This window comes from Panthera tigris, chromosome A1 (assembly GCF_018350195.1).
Source record: "Panthera tigris isolate Pti1 chromosome A1, P.tigris_Pti1_mat1.1, whole genome shotgun sequence".
NCBI lineage: Eukaryota > Metazoa > Chordata > Mammalia > Carnivora > Felidae > Panthera > Panthera tigris.
Genome location: NC_056660.1, coordinates 145963171 through 145982567, shown reverse-complemented (window position 1 = coordinate 145982567; position 19397 = coordinate 145963171). Strand labels below are relative to the sequence as shown.

Here is a 19397-nt window from a genome sequence, read left to right as displayed (position 1 = left end):
TATCATATTGCTCCTGGGTGATTTCTCACAGGAGGAATCACTGTAATGCAGAGAAAAATCTCATGGTTAAACAAGAAATCTTATGAACTTACTTCAGAGGAGCAATGGCCCCATGTGAATTTATCATTAACTTCCAATTGGATTCCTGAAGCTGGACTTAACTAAGCTTTTTCATGTCATTGCCCCTTAGTGGTGCTCTTTTCTCTGCCTGACTCCTTCCTCATTACTCTATCTAAAACACTGAACTCTCTGTTCCCTTTCCCGTGCTCTATTTTCACCAAAGCACATAGATGATGAGCCTTATGAGGAGCCTTTACAGTGTTTCCAGATTTTTGTATTAAACAATGCTGCAAAGGTTGTCCTTGTCCATTCATCTTGGGTGATATTTGTACCAATATCTATATGATAATATCTAGAATAAAAATTGCTGGGTCAAAGAGTATATGCAGTTTTAAATTTTTCTGATAGCTATTACCAAATTATTTTGTAAAGAAGATGGACCTATTCATATTGCCACAGTAGTATGTGAGAGATCCAATTTCCCTACAACCTGTCGAAAACAAATTTTTATCAAACTTTTTAAATCTTTACTGCTGTGGTTGAAAAAATAATGCAGCATATCATTTTTTAATTACTATTTCTTTAATTATGGATGAGGATGAGCAATTTCTCATATGACTAAAAACACATTTCTTCTTCTGCCAACTGCCTACATATCACATGTGACAGTTTTTAGATAGACTGTGGTCTTTCACTGATTTGTAAAAGTTCTTGTTATATCCAAAGAGTTATTAGCTCTTTGTCTATCTTATGTTGCTGATGTTTTCCAAATGTGTTAGTTGTTTTTGTGTAAATAATTTGTTATTTACTCATACTTACCAGTCTGTTCTAGTATGGCTTCTGGATCTTTTCCTTTTAAAAAAAAATATTTTTTAAGCTTTCTTTATTATTTTGAGAGACACAAACACAGTGTGAGCGGGGGGAGAGGCAGAGAGAGAGAGAGAGAGAGAGAGAGAATCTCAAGCAGGCTATGCACTGTTAGCACAGAGCCCGACGTGGGGCTTGAACTCATGAAACCATGAGATCATGACCTGAGCTGAAACTGAGAGTCGGATGCTTAACTGACTGAACCACCTAGGTGCCCCTGGATCTTTACTTTTGCTTAAAACAGGTTTCTCTATTTCTATTTTATTATTTTAAAAATCCTATAATTTCCTCGTTATTTTTTATTTATTTATTTTTAACATTTATTTATTTTTTGAGAGACAGAGAGAGACAGAGGGTTGGTGGGGGAGGGGCAGAGAGAGAGGGAGTCACAGAATCCGAAGCAGACTCCAGGCTCTGAGCTGTCAGCACAGAGCCTGACCTGACCCATGGGGCGGGGCAGGGGGGCGGGGTGGGCAGTTGAAACCACAAACTATGAGATCATGACCTGAGCTCAAGTCCGACACTTAACCCACTGAGCCACCCAGGCACCCCACCTCTAGTTATTTTTTAAATGTCATTCTCTACATTTCATACGTGCTCTATCTTAACTTTATTTGAGGATAAGAAATGAGGTAGAGGTTGACTCTTACTCTGAATGGACCAATCAGTTGTTTCCAAACCACTTGTTGAATAATCTTTCTTATCCACTGAATTTCCATGTCCATTTTAGTATATTTCTGGACTCTGTCTCCTGTTCAGTGAAACTAGACAATTTTTAAAGCAAAATGCTCCTATCTAACTCACTTTATGGATTTGGTAGGAAATATGTCATTTGGGTAATGGTATTTTTATTAAGATTATAGAATATATCAGTATGAGTCCCATGGATGTAATAAATTAACACCACTTATTTGTATGGTTTTTCATTTGCCAAAGTTTCCCAGAGATAGTCACCCTTTTGATGTGTATAACTATATATCCATTTAATAGATTTTGATATCAAGCTTTGTGATTCCAAGTCAAGTGTTCATTCTACCACACCACAGGTGATAGCAACTCAGTAATTTAAAAGTAAAAAGATTACAGCTTACATATTATGTATGTGTTTATAATAAGCTATGTAATCTCATTTTTATAAACATAAACACCCCTTAAAATTCTTAGAAGAAGAAAGTAGGATATATAGAGAGAGGCAGAAATCAGGTAAATTTAAACATAGATCTGCATTTATGCCCTATTATAGATGACAGATCCATCCAGAGGAGTTTCAGGAAACATAACAGGCAAACACATTCAACAAAGATACTTTGCACTGACCAATGAAATACAACCACCCTGATACATTCGGGGGTAAGAAGCCAGCAGTCAATATAAATCAATCAATCAGTCAATCAATAAAACCAAAAAAACCTGGAGAATACATATAAATACAATATAAATGCATAAATGTATATGTGTGCGTATGTGTAGTTTACTAAACCTAGGCTGTCAGAGGAAGCTAGCAAAAATTCAGTAATTATCTCTACTTCCCTTTGTTCTGATTCCCAATCAGAGGGAGTACCAGCCTTGTGTTTTCTGGTAAAGTAGAGACCTATGCAACAATCAGCATGTTTTTTCAGACTACAGCAACTCACCCCCAACAATGAGTGTTTGTGAGTCCTAACTGGTTTCTCTAGGTGGGTGGTGAAATAATCGCCTAACTATATTCACTCATTCTTCTCCTCAAAAGAACCATGTGTCTTGAGAAGTTGGCCTCAGTCACAGGGTAATATCCCATTTTAAATACAGTTTCCAGTGAGGTCTGTCCATGAATGAAGTCAACAAAAAGGTTTAAACTGCACTAGGAAAGAAGAGCTTGGTTATATGACTACTGGGAGACGGCCTTGGTGGATCTCTGTGCTCTCAAGCTCAGTTAGTGACCAATTATCAACCACAAAGTACTTATAATAATGAGGTGAGGAAAGAGAGAACAAAGACTATGTTTTTTAACATTAATCATATTCAGCCTTAAGTTAGCTTTTTAGGTCCTTTCAAACAGAATTTCCAAGCATGCAGATATAGGTATCTTAGAATATCAGAGACATTCCCCTCCAGTTTGTAAGCACAGAGAATTAGAGGAAACCTACATGTGTAAACATTTAAATCTAGAGAGATTCTTTTCAAACTTCAGTTTTTTAAAGGAGGAAATACAATTTAGGAATAACTTTTAGTTTATCTACTATGAAAAACAAAACAAAATTTGAGTTCTGACATAAATCCTCAGATTGTCTTAATCTCATCCCTCTTCCCACCAACCATAAGATTAAGGACTGTGGACTTCCTGCTGGAGGAAGTCATTGCTCAATCACTTTGGAATCCATTGGAACCCTTTGCTGTATTAGTTGGGACAGGCATACACAATTGTGAAATATTCCTTTCTTTATTGAGGAATCAGCACTACAAGTCAGTCCCTGGGACCTTCTGCTTGATATGCTCTTACCTCCAAGCTACATATTCTCCAAACAGGGAACAGATTTTTATCTCAGGAAACTAGTTGTTGCTTCCACTAATGGTTTCCCATTTTTATATTAAACTCACAACATCCTATTTTAGGACTTCACATGAATATTTGCATGATAGGTTTGGCACAGCTGTCAAGCAGTGCTTAAAATAATTTAGGTCACAGCTTTTAGAAGGAGTCAAAAAGAAAGGGAACGTGAATCAATTAGATATGAAAATTTGAGATCTCAGAGAGACTTAAAGTCCCGTTCTTCCGAGGCAAAGCGAGGAAGCAGGAGAGTTTAAAATGCAGCGTGTAAGTGGCAGCGTCTAGACTGTGCCACATTCCCCCGGGGTTACTAGCTCAGTCGTTTCATAAATATGTGCTGTGTTCCCACTGTAGGCGGGACCGAGCTAAGGATCCTGATGCCCAGGGACCTGAGTTACACCCCCAGCCCCTTAATGTTTGCGCTCATTGGAACTCCATCAGTCCTGTAATTGACTAAAAATAGTCTTCAAACTGACTTGAACATATTTAAAAAGTCAATATATGGAGCAAAGAATAAACTCATGTCATTTTTCTGCCAAAAAAAAAAAAATCTGCTTGGAGTATATCTTTACTTTCTCCCTGTCAAAAGGCAAAAACTCCTCCTACCACTCCCAAGAAGCGAGAAAAATGTTTTTCAAACTGTTAATAAGAGCGTTTAGCACCTTCTGGACAGCAGTCGGGTAGCCTGTAGCAGCAGCCAGCAGCCTCAGCGCCGGGTGCGAGACCACGGAGCTCACACCAGTGAGCCCCGCCCCACCCCGCCTTGCCCCGCCCCGCCCCCGCCCCCACCCCCGCCCTCCGGAAAGAGCAAGGCCCCGCCCTTATTGGCCTCTAGGCGGGGATCCGAGGCGCCCCGCCAGCCTCAGGCTGGGCGGACAGCCGGTTCCGCGCAGCAGTTGTCTCTGAGCCCAAGTCACACCCGTCTCGGGCCGAGAGCTGATGTCCCAGCCCACGTGGCGGCGGCTCGTGAACTCCGGCGCATCGAGGAGCGCCGGGCGCTGTTCCTACCTCCGCGCCCGCTGAGAGAGTGAGGGTCGGCTGGCGGCCCCAGCCCCTCAAAAGGGCTAGCTTCCTTCCATCCTGGCATGCCTCTTCAGTCGCGTTTGTTGTCGCGTATGGGACTTAAAATATATCTCAAAAGGAGACGCGAAATTCAGCCTCAAACCTCGAAACGTACCCTACCGGCCTTCTCCAGGCTGTTTGCATGCTTCATCCATATCTCTGTTCCTTTCTTTCACTTCTTCCACCGTCCCCTTCTTCTTCCCATCCCTTCTCTTGTTTTTCCTCCCGGGGCACTTCTTCCCCCAAAATTCCACGTTCGATTGTGTTTTGAAATTGAGTAAATTTAAACTTTGGATTAGGGGCCTTTCCTTTGCAATATCCTGAGGCAGGGCCCTAGCATTGGGTTCAAGCGGCGAAGGGCTTTGGTACCGTTTCCAAAAGTAAGGCATTCTGTACTATATTTCTGAAAGTAATACTTAAGACTGAACATCAAGCCCTCCAAAACTTGGATCCGCCCCGGGCCATGTGTCCTTCTCCACCAAGCTGCAGACTTGGCTGAGAGCAGTGAGCACATCCCCGCGGACTTGGGAGCAAGCGCGCTTCCGTACCTCACAAAGGCAAGGTCTCCATTCCTGGTCCTTCAAACCCCTAGATTTACGTCGCATATTCTTAAATTTAAAACTAACGACTAAAGGCTCTTCATCATTGAATGTATGGTTGTAAAAGTGGCTTCCTTAGTTTTTTTGGTGGGGGGCATCGGGTTCCTCCACCTGTGCTGAACTTGTCCATCAGGGGGCGCCCACATCCGCCACAAAACACCCTATTCCTAGACATCTGGGTTCTGCAAGCCCTTAGCACGCCAACTGGGGGCAGATCCGAGGGAGCTCCCAGCCTCTCTCGCTCCTCCCTCCTTGCCTGCTTCTGCCGATCCGGGAGGCAGGGATTTCACACTAGCCATTCATTTGTCAGCCGTGGGGGAGGGGACGTAGGAGCGCAAGAGACTGAGCAAAGGCTGGGAGAAGGGAAGGGAGGCAGAGAAGATGGAGCCAGAAGACGGAGAGACAAAGATGAGAAACGGGACATAGATAGCAAGACTGTCTTTCAGTCTGTGGGTGTGCGCACGGTGGGACAGCTCTCCCTAGGTTGCGTAGATTTCTCCTCCCTCCCGCTGTATCTCCCGGGGACAAGCAGGACTTGCTGGGGCGCAGCTGGATCGGAGAGCAAATAGTTTAAGCTATGACACTATTTTTCTACCTCGTTCTCCGCTGCCTAACACAGTGGCCGCTCCACGCCCAGTGACACAGACAGCGAGCCGGGACAACCCTGATGCCCCCATATCCGCGCGCACTAGGGATGTCGTCCGGAGGCGCCCACACCTCTGCAGGGTGGTGGGACGCTCCAGCCTAGGGCGTCCCCTGGGGCTCCCGGCACACGCTCTCCCTGGCCGCGCGGGTAGCCCGTAAAGTTGCTCAACTAGGGCCAAGAACTGGGAGGGGGTGGGGAGATGGAAGGAAAAGGAGAACTGCTGTTTTCGGGGCGAGAGGGCTGGTCCTAGAGGCCCGAGATTCGGGTCCCCGCGCCACCTTTGTCTGGAGAGCGCTCTGAGCACGGGGTTTGTTCGTTGAGACCACAGTGGAAGGCTCCACTTCGCTCTTCTGGGTGAGATAAAATTCTTGCACATCTCTGATGATTCAAGTCAAGCTTTTCCCGCCCAGGAGCTTCCCAGACCTCCGCGGCACTCCAACAACCCCACCCCCATACCCTGCTCCCTCCCGGCCGTCCTCCGCGCTCCGCGCGCAGGACAAAAGAACCCTGGGGCACCGAGGAGGGCCTTGACAGCCCCCAAGTCCCCAAAGAGACGCAGCCGGGGGACCCTGCCCATCTCCCGGCCGGACCTCTTCCCAGACTGCCTGCGGGCAGAGGGGGTCACGTCCGCCCAGGTCCCGGGCTGCTGGGGCGCAGGACCGTCCTGTCAGGAACTGCCCTGGAACAGCATTTCAGGAACACCAGGTACTGACCACACACCAAGGGCCCGGGAACCAGGTGGCCAGCACCAAGGCGGCTTCGGGGACTTGCAAGTGGGCAAGTCTCGGGAGTCCCCATTCAAACTTTTGCCTCGAGCAGGTTAACAAAAAACAACAAAAAAACAAACAAAAAAAGACGAAGAAGAAAAAGAAGAAGAAGAAAGAAAAGAAAAAGAAAGAAAGAAAAAAGAAAAAGAAAAAAAAAAGCTCAAGGTGCCATTGGTCCCTCCTGCTCTCCAGCTCAAGACCCCACGACTTTTCTAAGGGTTCGCTACAATTCTCTTCCCTCCCTTCCCCCAATTCCGTTAGTCCTTCTACCCCCACCCGATTCCGGACTTCTTTTGTCTGCATCTTTTCAGCACCACGGTCCCTCGGTATTCCTCTCTCCAAACGTCCTTCTGAAAGTTACCTGCATTTTTAAAGTGCATATATTTTCTTAACTTCGCCTTACAGCCAGTTCTCTTTGCTTTAATTAAAGTGTTCTACCAATTACAATGTACTTCGTTTTTCTAAGCTCGCTCGTCTTTTTTTCCTTTTTTTTTTTTTTTTTTTTAAGGGGAACAAAAGAAACGTGATTACCTTGAAAGGCGGCTTATTGCAGTTTGGGGGAAAAAATCACCGCAGCGCTGAGCGAGTGGGCTCGGTGTTGCCGGGGCGGGTCACATAGGAAGCGCGGTGGCCTGGGGAAGCGTGAGGAGGGTGCGGGACGGTGCTGAAGGATGCAGGAGGATGCGGGGCTGGCCGCAGATCCCGGTCCCAGCGCCTGTCCACAGCACCTAATGTTCGCGGCTGTTGCTCCCGCCCGCCTGGAGTTCTTCCCCAGAAAGGCTCGGGGCAGCTCGCCTGCAAGTTCAAATGCGGGTTGTGACACCCATCATCATTATATCACTGTACCGTCAGCACCGAGGAGGAGACTCAGCGAGGAGGAGGAGGAGGAAGAGGAGGAGGGTTCATTCACGGGCTCCTGAAGCGCTCCGCAGCTTCAGCCACTCCTAAGAGCCCAGGCTTGGAAAGCAGGCAGAGGGGCGGAAAGGCAGCTCCCCGCGCCTGCGGTAGGGACCGCCTGCCTCCCTCCCCAGGCACTCCCACCTCTCGGCGTTTCTTCCTGACAAGAAGTACCAATCGGCTTGGGGACAGCAACGCTCCCCATTCAGCGACTCACTAAGTAACATCGCGCTGTGTGCACAGAAACCACTGCCCTCCTACGCCTCCCCACCCCCACTTCTCCGCCCCCTGCGCTGCCAGTTCTGGGTTAGGGGAAAGGAGCCCCCAGGCTCTTGTGGGGCAGGCCAGCACTAGACAATTCAGCACCCTCAGTTCTTCTTGGGAGCTAATGAAACTCTGTAAAAATCAGCAAAGAACTCGGTTACAGCCTGTTTACGCGGCCACAGAGCCTGCCTGTCCCATCTGAGGGAAGTGTCATTCTTGCGCCTTCTGCCAACCTGAAAGAGACATTGAGAAAATGAGATTCTTCTAAGACCTAGAGGAAAAGTGTAAGAACTGCCTTTCCCGGGAACTGCCCAAAGGGGAGCCCAACGTCACTGCACAATTTACAAAGACCCTGGTAATAAAGGGCTGGACAGGAAATTCCCCAAAGCAAATCCCTTGTTGGATTTAAACTCTTACTCTGCCACAAATGTACATAAGTCTCGATTCTGCTTTCTTCCTTCTTCCTTTCTCTCAATTTTTCAAAGTGTCCCTCATGGTAGAATATTAAATGATTTTTCTGAGTAACAGACTGCTTGGATTCCAATCCCCTTCCTTGTGGTCAGGAAATGGGACCCTAATCTTTCATGAGTTTATGTGATTTTTGTTTTCAGCCAGGCCCACCAACTATGTAAACAACATCAACACAAGGAAGAGTCCTCTGCATTGTGTTACAAAAGATTTCCTATAGGACCTTAGAGAGCCAAGGGTCAACCAGTTGCACAAAGGATTTCTGCCCCTTAGAAAAGAGGGACTTTGTATTTTCCTTTTCTTTGAAGTCAAGTATGAGTTTATACAATGGGAAGAAAATAAGCCCAAGGTGCCTATCAGTTTAACACTGGGGACACTGGAATGGATAGCAAACGTTTCTTTCTACACAAACATGGAAGCATCCTCATCATTTTTCTCACTGATGTCTCTACTTAGAAAATTATATCAAACACAACAGTGAGGATTAAAGAAAAAAGTTGAGTTTCCCTCTGAATTTCTTTGAGTAGGTGGGCCTTACACTCACACTTTAAAACTTGTAGAAGCCTAGACTTCTGTACATGCACATCTACCATATTTCTTTCCAAAGTTTCTTTTGCAAACTGTATGCATTCTGCATGATGCTACATTTTAAATGATAAACAAGTCGAAGTTTTGTAGAATTTCAGTTCTCAAAATGTGCGTTATCCATTTCTTCTCAGTTATATATTTATCAGCTCACGACAGTAAATAATGTAACTATTAATTATAGGATTTAGGAATCAATTTTTTGTTTGATAATGACAATGATTTATTTTTCTTAGTATAGTTATCATACTACTATTCTTAACATTGAAGTTCTATTTCATTAAATATTTAGAATAACAGAGTCACAGAACAGAATCAGATTTCAACCTTTAGATTCAACAGATAAGCAAACTAAACCTCAGAAAGTGACTTTTCCTAAAATCACCCAATTAAAAGCAGAGCTGTTACCAGAACACAATTCCTCACACTGGGTACAGTGGTCTTTTCAGAGCTCCTCAGAACAACTTTATAATCAAGATCACTTCATTCAAAAAGGGTGAAAAATGAAATTAAAGAATCTTTATTGGAATTTATACTGCAGGCATTAGGATAGACCTTTCTCTGAAACATTTCGAAGTATATACTATTGTTCTCATTCTTAAATTTGAGTAAATCTAGTTGAGTTCCAAAGAGTTTATATGTCTTGCCCAAGGGTACTTTCTGAGTGGTAGATCCGCCCATCTGAAAAGCTTATTATCTATTACCCTGCTCTCCCTTCATCATACAGCTAAGTAAAACATTCCTACAAAGGAAACCTCATGGCAGATTAATATCCATTTTCAAGGAAATGTTAATACATTAACAGTCACTATAAGTAATGCCATCTTTACATGATAAAACATGAAGAAAAATTAAGGGTCAGAGACTACTTTACATCCTGAGATATTTTCCTTTATCTTGCCAAATGTATTCCTCTAGCCTTCTAACATTTATAGTTCCTTATAATGTCCATGGACATTACAACTCTTGGCCGAGGAGCAGTATTACTGGGCAAAGGTACTTTCTCAAGAAGACTTTACCCGTCAGAAGACGGACAATGTTGAAAAGCTTTATACCGCATGTTTTCCCTTTAGTTTGGCTTGTAACGTTATTTAGAAAATTAAACACTTCTTCACGCTGTCAAATAACTAAAATGAAGTGACACCCCTGAATATCAGCTTGATTTCTCCAAGGCAGATTTTCCCCTTCAGGTACCTATAACGGAGAGGGAGTAAAAAGGAAAACATACAAGGTAGGTTCAGAATAGAGTCTACAGCCGTATTATTTATATTTAACTGTCCCTGAGGTCTTCTCTCTCTCTCTCTCTCTCTCTCTCTCTCTCTCTCTCTCTCTCTCTCTCTTCCCCATCTCCCTCCTTCTTTCCCCCCTCTCTCCCTGTCTCTCTCTCTCTCTCTTCATGAAGACAAAGAGAATGACAGACCAGTTATTTCTGATTCTCCCATGTCTGAAAAAATATCACAAGGTTTTGAATGGGAAAGTGTGTCTTTGTAACTTTTATTTGTCCACTACACTAATTTGTAATGTAAAACTAATTTGTTCATTACACTCAAGTCTGAATCAAACAGCAGTTAAAATCTCATTCTGTGTATCCCCCTTTAAATCATGGCCTTATACTGGGGATGCTCTGTATGTAAATTCCATACTCTCAGGTAGTATAGATAAAGCAAGATCATCATTGCTAGCGCTGGTGTCTACAAGAAACCAGAAGCCAGAGTCTATGTGCCTTGCTTCGTTGCCTTGATCTTGTCTTCAGGAACTTGGCAGAGGTCAGAGGCATCCAGCCAATGACTTGAACAAGAAAGGTGTAGCTGGCAGGTAGGTCTCCAGGGAATTTCATTATCTCCATCTAAACCTCCCTCTGAGCTTTAGGATCACATTTCAGACTTCTCCTTTTTTATTGATCAGGTGAAGTGTTCTTAGACATGGTATCATCTTTTGCTTCATTGGGGATGACAAGGTTCCAGTCCCACTTACGTTCAGAAGACAGGTTCACATTTCAAGTCCCTGGTCTGGCTGATCCTGGACACAATGGAGCAAATATCCTCTCTGGAGGGTGAAAAACTGTGACATTAAAAAAATTCACCTTTAGTGAATTTCACAGTGCCTAGAAAAAGGAAGCCAACCCCTAAAATTGCTTCATTATTTTGTTTTATTTCATTTTTTTTTTTATAATTTAGGGACAGATATTTTACCCAACACTTTAAATGCTTTTTGCTTTTTTAGGAAATGCAGAAATAATATGAGGTCTTTGCTGCCTTCTTTAAAAAATAAAAGAAACTCTACAAAAGGCAAAGTGATGGTGACAATCTCATTACTCTTTAGCCTGAGGTATATAAATTACTCAGAGAAATTAAACATAGACAAATATCTTTAGAAAGCCATGAAAAATTTGATTTTTCCCAGGGTGAGACTTGGCTCCCCAGTCCCCAAATCAAAATGTTACAGTAAAACGTTGCTTCCAATAAAAGGTTTGTTTTTTTTTTTTTCTTTGCTGTAAATGTCCTGTTCATGGTTGGGCAGATTATTCCAGAACTTAACTGGAAGACCATCTACATCACGACACAACTATGCAAGCCAAAGCCAAGTCCCAACATGGAGTGATGGGAAAGGCTGGGCTTTCGAGAGGAGATGACTTCATTAGGGAGAAGAGAGGCTCTCTGAGTCGGTCCACAAGGCAGCCAAATGGCTCAGCACATCTGCACTCACCCCCGGGAGGCTCTGGAGCAGAGTACCAAAAATGTCATCATTTTTATAAAAAAAAAGATTAAGGCATAGACGAAGCAGTCCAGCTAAACTGAATCAGAGATAGTATCACCCTTACTCTCCTCCTTAGTCACTTTCTCAAAGTCTTTTCTTTCCTTTCCACAACCTGAGAAATATAGGTCATTTTTAATAAAGCATTTTGTCTCACTGAACCAAGATGAGTTGAAGAATTTGATTTCTGAACACAAGGAAGTGGTAGAAATTTTACAGTCTATGTGGCAGGGCAGAGAACAACGCGGAGGTTTTCTTAAGAGGCAAAACTTTTGCAGGTGCTATTGATTTTCAGTGAATACCAGATTCCATTTATTTAATTAGAGTACAATGGGACCCAGAGACAAGAAGTTTAATGAAAGCACGATGGATGGAGCCAAAAGCCACCACAGCAGCATTACTGTCTCTGGTGAGCAAAGGTGGAAAGTGTGACCAGAGACAAAGGAAGTTCTAAGTAGTGAGAAGAATGTTTGGAGAACTCCAGTATAGGTATCAGAACAAGACACAGAAGTAACAAGCAGACATTCCATTTTAGTTTTTCCAGTAAAAAGTATTGCAGGACTAGTTGAATTCCAGAGGCTTTATGCTTTTGTCAAAAAATATGAATGATCCCATTTTAACCCTGAAATTCAAAGGACATCAAATATTTGCTATAACGCATCAAGAAAAAATTTGAGAAGAATACCTATAAGACTCAGCAAATACTTATCACAAACAGACTGCTCTCAATTTCATTTCTATTTTCTTTGTTCAATTCAACAAGCATTTACCAAACACTGTTAATGTGTACTGTTTTAGACCTTAGGCATTCAGGCATTACTCAAAAGGTAAGAATTGCTTCTCAGCCTAAAAAAGTTTGTAATCTCTACAGAAAAAAATAATTTCTTAGAGTAGCCTAGGTTATTTATCTATGTAATGACTAATGAAGTTAAAGGGGAAAAAAAACAACCATTTTTGTGTGTGTGTGCCCATTGGCTGGTCTAATCAGCCATCTTTTAAAAACATGTCACTGACTACAAATGAATCAGGGGAGAATGATAGCTCAACAAATCTCCTTTACTGGAAAATCACTTGCATGCACAATTCTATTGACATTGAATCCCAGGCATTAATCTTGTTGTATGCAGAGAAATTTGTGTTTCTTATTTTTCCATAATAAAAATAGTTCATTAGATGTCATGTACTTAGGGTGCATTTTAAGGGTTTTTTTTTTTTAATGTTTGTTTATTTTTGAGAGAGAGAGAGAGAGAGACAGAGTGACAGCAGGGGAGAGGCAGAGAGAGAGAGAGAGAGAGAGAGAGAGACAAAATTCAAAGCAGGCTTCAGGCTCTGAACTATCAGCACAGAGCTCAACATGGGGCTTGAACCCATGAACTGTGAGATCATGACCTGAGCTGAAGTCAGACGCATAACTGACCGAGCCACCTAGGCTCCCCAAAGTTTCTAAAGGTCTTCTAGAGTGAATAATTCAAGTCAAAGTTGAATGGTGGAAGGAAAGCATTAAATATCATCCGAACAAGAAAAGGAAGTTGAGAGAAATTGATCACTCCAAGAATACAAGGGTCTCTCGCTGTTGGATATGAGTATCTAATGTAGGCATTAGAAAACAAGAGAAAAGAACAAGGCAATAAAAATTCTTCTTAGTCATCACAAACCTGAAATAATTTGATTTTAAATATTGCATCGAATTTACAGGCATCCTCAAAAATCCAGTTCAGGGGTGCCTAGGTGGCTCAGTCAGTTGAGAGTCCGACTTCAGCTCAGGTCGTGATCTCACAGTTTGTGGGTTTGAGCCCCATGTCAGGCTCCGTGCTGACAGATCAGACCCTAGAGCCTGCTTTGGATTCTATGTCTCCCTCTCTCTGGCTCTTCCCTGCTTGCACTCTGTCTCTCTCTCTCTCTCAAAAATAAATGAACATTAAAAAAAAAATGGAGTTGAGTATGTGTAATAGCCCTTCGCATCCCCCATTTCTGCAACTCTTTTGGGAATGTTTGTCTCTTTTTCTCTCTGGAAGTAGCTACCTGTGACTGCCTCCTTTCCCCATATCATCTCACACAATATCTATCTCTCTTCTCTCCTGTTACCATATAGCATCATGTATGTTCAAAGTGTATAATGTGAGGACTTGATACATGTATATACTGTGAAATATTTACCCCAATTAAGTTGTTTAACACATCTTTTATCTCCATAATTACCATTTTGTTGTTGTTGTTATGCTGAAAACATTAAAGTTCTACTCTCACAGTGACTTTTAAATATGTAATACAGTACTGTTAACTACAGTCACTATGTTGTACATCAGATCCCCAGAACTTATTCATCTTATAACTGAAAGTTTTTATGCTTTGACCAGCATCTCCCCATTTCCTCCAACCCTTAGGCCCCGGGTGACCACCATTCTACTCTCAATATGCTAAAAAGGCCCGCCATGTATGACAAGCCCACAGCTAACATCATACTTAATGGTGAAAGGTTGAAAGCTTTTTCTCTAAAGTCATGAAAAAGACAAAGGTGTCCATTCTCACCACTCTTGTTTAGCCCAGTACTGGATGTCTTAGCTAGAGCAATTAGTCAAGAAAAAGAAATAAAAGGCATCTAAATCAGAAAGGAAGAAGTAAAATTGTCCCTGTTGATGAAACAATCTTGCATACAGAAAATCCTAAAAACATCACCAAGAAACTCTCAGATGTAATAAACCAATTCAGTCAAGTTTCAGTAAAAGTCAACATAAAAAATCAGTTGCATTTCTATATAGTAACAACTACCTGAAAAAAAAATAAAGAAAACAGTCCCATGTGCAATGGCATCAAAAACAATACCATACTTAAGTATAAATTTAACCAAAGACGTGAAAGATCTATGCGCTGAAGACTATAAGACCTTGAGGAAAAAACTGAAGACCCAAATAAATGGAAAGATATCTTGGAAAAGTTAAAATTGTGAAAATGTCCATACTATCCAAAGCTATCTATAGATTCTATGCAATCCCTATCAAAATTCCAATGTAATTTGACACAGAAATTTAAAAGGAAAAATGAAAAAAACACAGCATCTGTCTTAGTTTGGGTTGCCACAGAGGCAAGACTCCTCATTTAGGAGTCAAGACCAAGAAACACCTACAGAGAAGATGCAATGAGGGAAGGAAAAGAGGCTAGTGGAGGCATTTCAAGCAGGTTGTCACTACAGGGAATTGGAGCTGATTCTCACTGAAGAATGATGAGAAACAGTAGAGAACATGCACGCCCCCCCCTTCTGGGAGATTTATAACCAACTTGCTATTGGCTGAAGGCTTTTCCAAAAAGTGTTAATCCCCTGCCACTTCTGTGTGAGTGCAGGCAGACTGGGCTCTGGTGGCCAGAGAAGCCTCTTTTTGTTTTGTTTTGTTTTGTTTTGTTTTGTTTTAAACATTATTTATTTATACTGAGAGAGAGAGAGAGAGAGAGAGAGAGAGAGCGCACGCGAATGTGGGTGGGGAGGGGCAGAGAGAGAGGGAGAGAGAGAGAGAATCCCAAGCAGGCTCTCTGCTGCCATGAACCATGAGATCATGACCTGAGTCAAAACCAAAAGAATCAGATGCTTAACTGACTGAACCACTCAGGCACCCCCAGAGAAGTCTCTTAAAGCTAAAAGATCTAGGGACTGTGATGAGAAATTGGGCCAGTTGGCACGGAAATGATAAAGGTGAGGGATACAGTAGGGGTACCGATCACATTTGCTATAATTCTCAATATTCTAATCACCATTTGGCTGGCTAGAGTCCCAGAACTAGCCACACTGGTTTCCTACCTTGGTGGGGGCAAGAGGAGGCTGTAAGTTTTCGGAGACCAGGGAGGCATGTGAATACATCCATGGCTCCTTCCTTTTAGCCGTCTTCCTCCCATGCCAAGATCACATTATGGCTACTTTCTTATATCCAGTGCTGCCTCATTTGCAGGATCCCTAGTCTGAATCTTAGTGCCTCTTCTCCCTCTCACAGATCTAGTGTGTAAATTCACCTAATGCAAAGTCTTCTTCTTTAGACATGTAGTCACTGGTGGAAGCCCTGTTGAGAGTAGGGTCTTTATATGTCAGGTTCACATTATATACAGTTCCTTACCACCACGCCCGGCCCATAGTAGGTGCTCCATATATATGTGTAAAATAGATGTGGAATGAATACATCTGTTGAGAATGTTCTATGTCCTAAGAACTATCATTAGAGAATAGAAATGAAAATAGGAATAAAACATACTCTCTGCCTCAAATAACACTGAAAAGTCAAATGCTTTACCAAGGCCATGAGGACACCACAAACGAATGAAGTTGAACACAGAAGTGAACAATAGTGAATGGTGAGAAATGTAGAAGGAAGAGAGCCTATTCCTACTTAGTTGAAGTCAAAAGGAATGTAGGACTGTTGATTCAGTGCTTCCAGATCTTTACACACTAGAAAGGCCCAAAGAAATTGGTCTTTGGACAGATCCCACCTGAAGGATCCTAACATTGTGACCACAAGTTTATTATTATTATTTTTTAATGTTTATTTTTTAGAGAGAGGGTAGGGGGTTGGGGAGGGGCAGAAAGAACGGGAGGCACAGAATCTGAAGCAGGCTCCAGGCTCTGAGCTGTCAGCACAGAGCCCGATGCAGGGCTCGAACTTGCAAACCACAAGATCATGACCTGAGCTGAACTCAGACCCTTAACCAACTGAGCCACCCAAGCGTCCCAATAAGTTTAAATGATCAAAGGGAAGGCTGATGGGAGGCTGGCAGACGGTAGTACTCATTTTATTCCCTTTATCTACTCTCTCCTTTTCTTTCTTTGCTCACCCCCTCCCCTAGAGTAAACACCTTTATGAATCCCCAAGAGGCCAGTGTGTTCTACAGAGGCTAAGAAAGGGAAGAAGCGATGGCAGAGAGATTCCAAGGAAGGAAGGGGATCAATATACAATGATTTCTGAAGGCCGAAACCAAAACGTGGCAGGTAGAAAAGATGCCCCCTCTGCACCCAGCTCCCTCTCTTTCCGCCATCTGGCCTCACTATGTGTGACCAACACCCATGACTTCACGTGAGCTCCCATTCTAGGGGCCAAGAAAGTTCCTTTTCCCCTTGTAGTTGAGGGATACAATTATCCAGCAACCCAAATGGTAATAAAGCATTTTCCCAAGGGGGTCTTAAACACGAATACCGTTAATTCTGTATTCTTCAGTGTAAATTCTTGACTTTGTATCTTTGAGGCAATGTATTCTGAGGTCTAAAGGCACAATTTTACACAATTCATAAAGAGAGGCATGTAGCACATGAGGCTGTCAATAAAATAGGAAAGAATACCTACTCTGATAAAGACAATTGCATTTTGGAGGGGGAAGACATGGGGAAGCAGATTTCAAGAGAGTGCTCACACGTGAGGACTAAGCTGGAAACTGGATTATAATTGGGAATTGTGTCCTAAAATGGCCCAGATATGCCTAATAGAGATGGTAGATACAGATGGCAAACAAAAGAACCTGAGAGGGGAGGGTGTTAATCTGGAAACGGATGAATGGCTGATGTTTAGAAAACAGTGGGAGCAGGAACAGTAAAAAGCAAAGGTGAATGAAAAATTAGGTTGCTTGAAACCAGGTTGTTTGGCAGACTCCAGGTCAAAAAAGAAAAACCTGAATGCTACTGTTTTTGTTTCCATTCACTGCCCAGACTGCTATGTCAAATGTCTCCTTCCCATTGGGAGTAAGGTTCCATAACTATCTGTACACTTTTCATTAATGTACGCCTATTTTTACGTAGTTCAAAATGCTAATCCCATATACTAATTAAGGCTTTCCTTCCACCAAAGCTATGCCTGTGGCTCAAGAGACATGAATTGAGGAGGGCGGATGTCCGTGTTTTTACTCTTCCTGCTCCTGCCTGACAGGGGCATGGGGCAGGGCTGGGCAGGCTGCTCTGGGATCTCCGTACTTGCTCTCTCCTAGGCTTTAGCATTTCTGCCATGAAGAGACAGAAGTGAGGGTGAAGGAAAGGGACAAGTCCCTCTTAGTTACCGGCTGCTATAATAATCCTCTTTGGGATCATTAAAGCTTCCCTGGATAACAGTGACTGACAGCTGATGCTCTTGGTGTGTCAGGTGCCCCAGTGCTGGCCACCTAGGGGACACGAGTGCACTTTCCCAGAGTCTTTAAAGGACACCCTCCCTGGGCAATTCCCTGCCCTAGGGGGGTGCATGCAACTGTGCTTCTTCTTTCACTCACCTCAACTCAATCTTCGTTGATAAGCCCCATATCACCTGCTGCTGTCGTCCCCTAGTCTGACAGGACACTCTTGGGGACACCAGCAAAGCAGCTTGACTGCAACTACTTCCTGCTCTATCATTTAGTTCATAAAAAACAAAAACAAACAAAAAAATCCCCAAATCCTAGTCTTTGCCAGATCAAACAGTGGGAAGGCAGGCTACCCATGCCCTATCTCCTTCCAATTACTTCTCACCAAAGACTTTTGCTCCTGTAGAGTAGCCACAAGGCTGATCAACAAATTCCTTTTCTGAATGGATATATTAAGCTCCACTTCTTAGAAACATCCTCAATTTCTGTGACTTCTTGTCTTAGAGTCTCCCCTTCACCTCTCCCTTGAGGAGAAGAGAAGAAACAGTGCTATCTACAAAAAAATAGTGGCATATAGTTTGATGGAAGGCAGTGTGAGAGATGCTAATGAGGAGAAAAATGGGCTATCAGGTTGTCTAAAAATGCAGCAAGATGTATCTTACTGGTGAAAATGGGTTTGTCCAGCAAGAAAGAAATTACAAAAGGCTTTCCCTCCAGTCTCCTCTGCCATTGCCCCTTGGCTTTCTATCTGCGCCCTTATGTAACTATATGTGTGCATGTCTTCATACCCTAGACTTTTATGTCTCATTTGAATAAAAAGCTTCTAGGCATTCCTGTGATAAGGCAATTCCATACCAAATTCCAGGATTTCTTCTGATTCATAGCATTTTGGCAACTGCATTATGGAAGAGGAGATCTGGCTCTCGTTCAGCAATAAGGGGAAAGAAACACTGCCAAGCCTCTGGAAGTCCTAAATTCAAAAGGCCAGGTGTTTGATATAGGGAAGCACTGGGAAGGAAGTAGTAATGTGAGTACAGACTCCAGCAAGGTAAATAGGTTCCCAACATGTCTGGCAGTTCCTGATCTGGTTTCAGATGGAGGAATTTAATAAGCTTGAAGGTCTTAAAACCTGAGTGACAAACAGAATACCAAAGGTGGCACAGTGGAAAGCCTTTTAGAACTGAAGTCATAGGATGGGGGCATAAATCTCAGGTCTGCTACTTACTAGTTTTGTGAAATGGAGCAAGCCAACTGACCTGCCGGAGTTTCCCCACTGGCAAAAGAGTGGTAACAATACCTATACAACAGAGTTAACAGCAAGATTTGACGAGGTAACAAAATAAAGCACCTAGGAAAGTGGCCAGGGCCACCATGTACGGCTCTGGAGTCTTTGCACTATACAAGTGTCCAGCCAAGCAAATGAGCAGGGGTTGAAAGAGCATCCAAGCTCTGCTAGTTAAGCCATTGACCCAGCACAGGTCTATAATAGACAGGAGCAAGGGGCAAATTGTCCTCCACCTCTGACACAACCTACCAAGACTTGTATCAAGGGACTCTATCTTCCCACAGCTGGCACCTCTTTCTAATTTTCACAATGCCTGCAACGCTTGGATAGCCACTAGATGAATAAATAAATGGAAGGCAGTGTCTTGTTACTGGGGCATGGCTTAGGCTAATCTTTCTACAGAGGATAGCTCTCAATAAATCCACAAGAGCAGGCTCCAAATGAATGAACTGGTCCAAGTCAAGGACCATCTGCAACTAGATCAGCATTTTTCAATGTATACCTTGTGCTACTGTAGAAAAGAGTTTGTATTTTATAG

General features: G+C 42.9%; 2 protein-coding genes across 8 annotated transcripts in view; both read right to left on the bottom strand.

Annotated features, from left to right (window-relative positions):
• Positions 1-7601, bottom strand: part of VCAN (versican) — a 121227-nt gene extending 113626 nt beyond the window's left edge. The window contains exon 1 of one of the 3 annotated variants that reach the window (XM_042989570.1): positions 7060-7601. The gene's annotated coding sequence lies outside the window, so the exon portion shown is untranslated. The remainder of the gene's footprint in view (positions 1-7059) is intronic. The other 2 variants (XM_007079778.3, XM_015536519.2) reach the window with 2 other exon arrangements.
• Positions 7602-7703: 102 nt separating this feature from the next.
• XRCC4 (X-ray repair cross complementing 4) overlaps positions 7704-19397 on the bottom strand; it is a 316380-nt gene continuing 304686 nt past the window's right edge. For 4 of the 5 annotated variants that reach the window (XR_001510047.2, XR_006218764.1, XR_006218768.1 and 1 more), the window contains 2 exons: positions 10717-10803; positions 9035-9936 (listed from right to left, as the gene is read on the bottom strand). The gene's annotated coding sequence lies outside the window, so the exon portion shown is untranslated. Of the gene's footprint in view, positions 7923-9034; positions 9937-10716; positions 10804-19397 lie in introns of those variants that run through there. The other variant, XR_006218779.1, reaches the window with a different exon arrangement.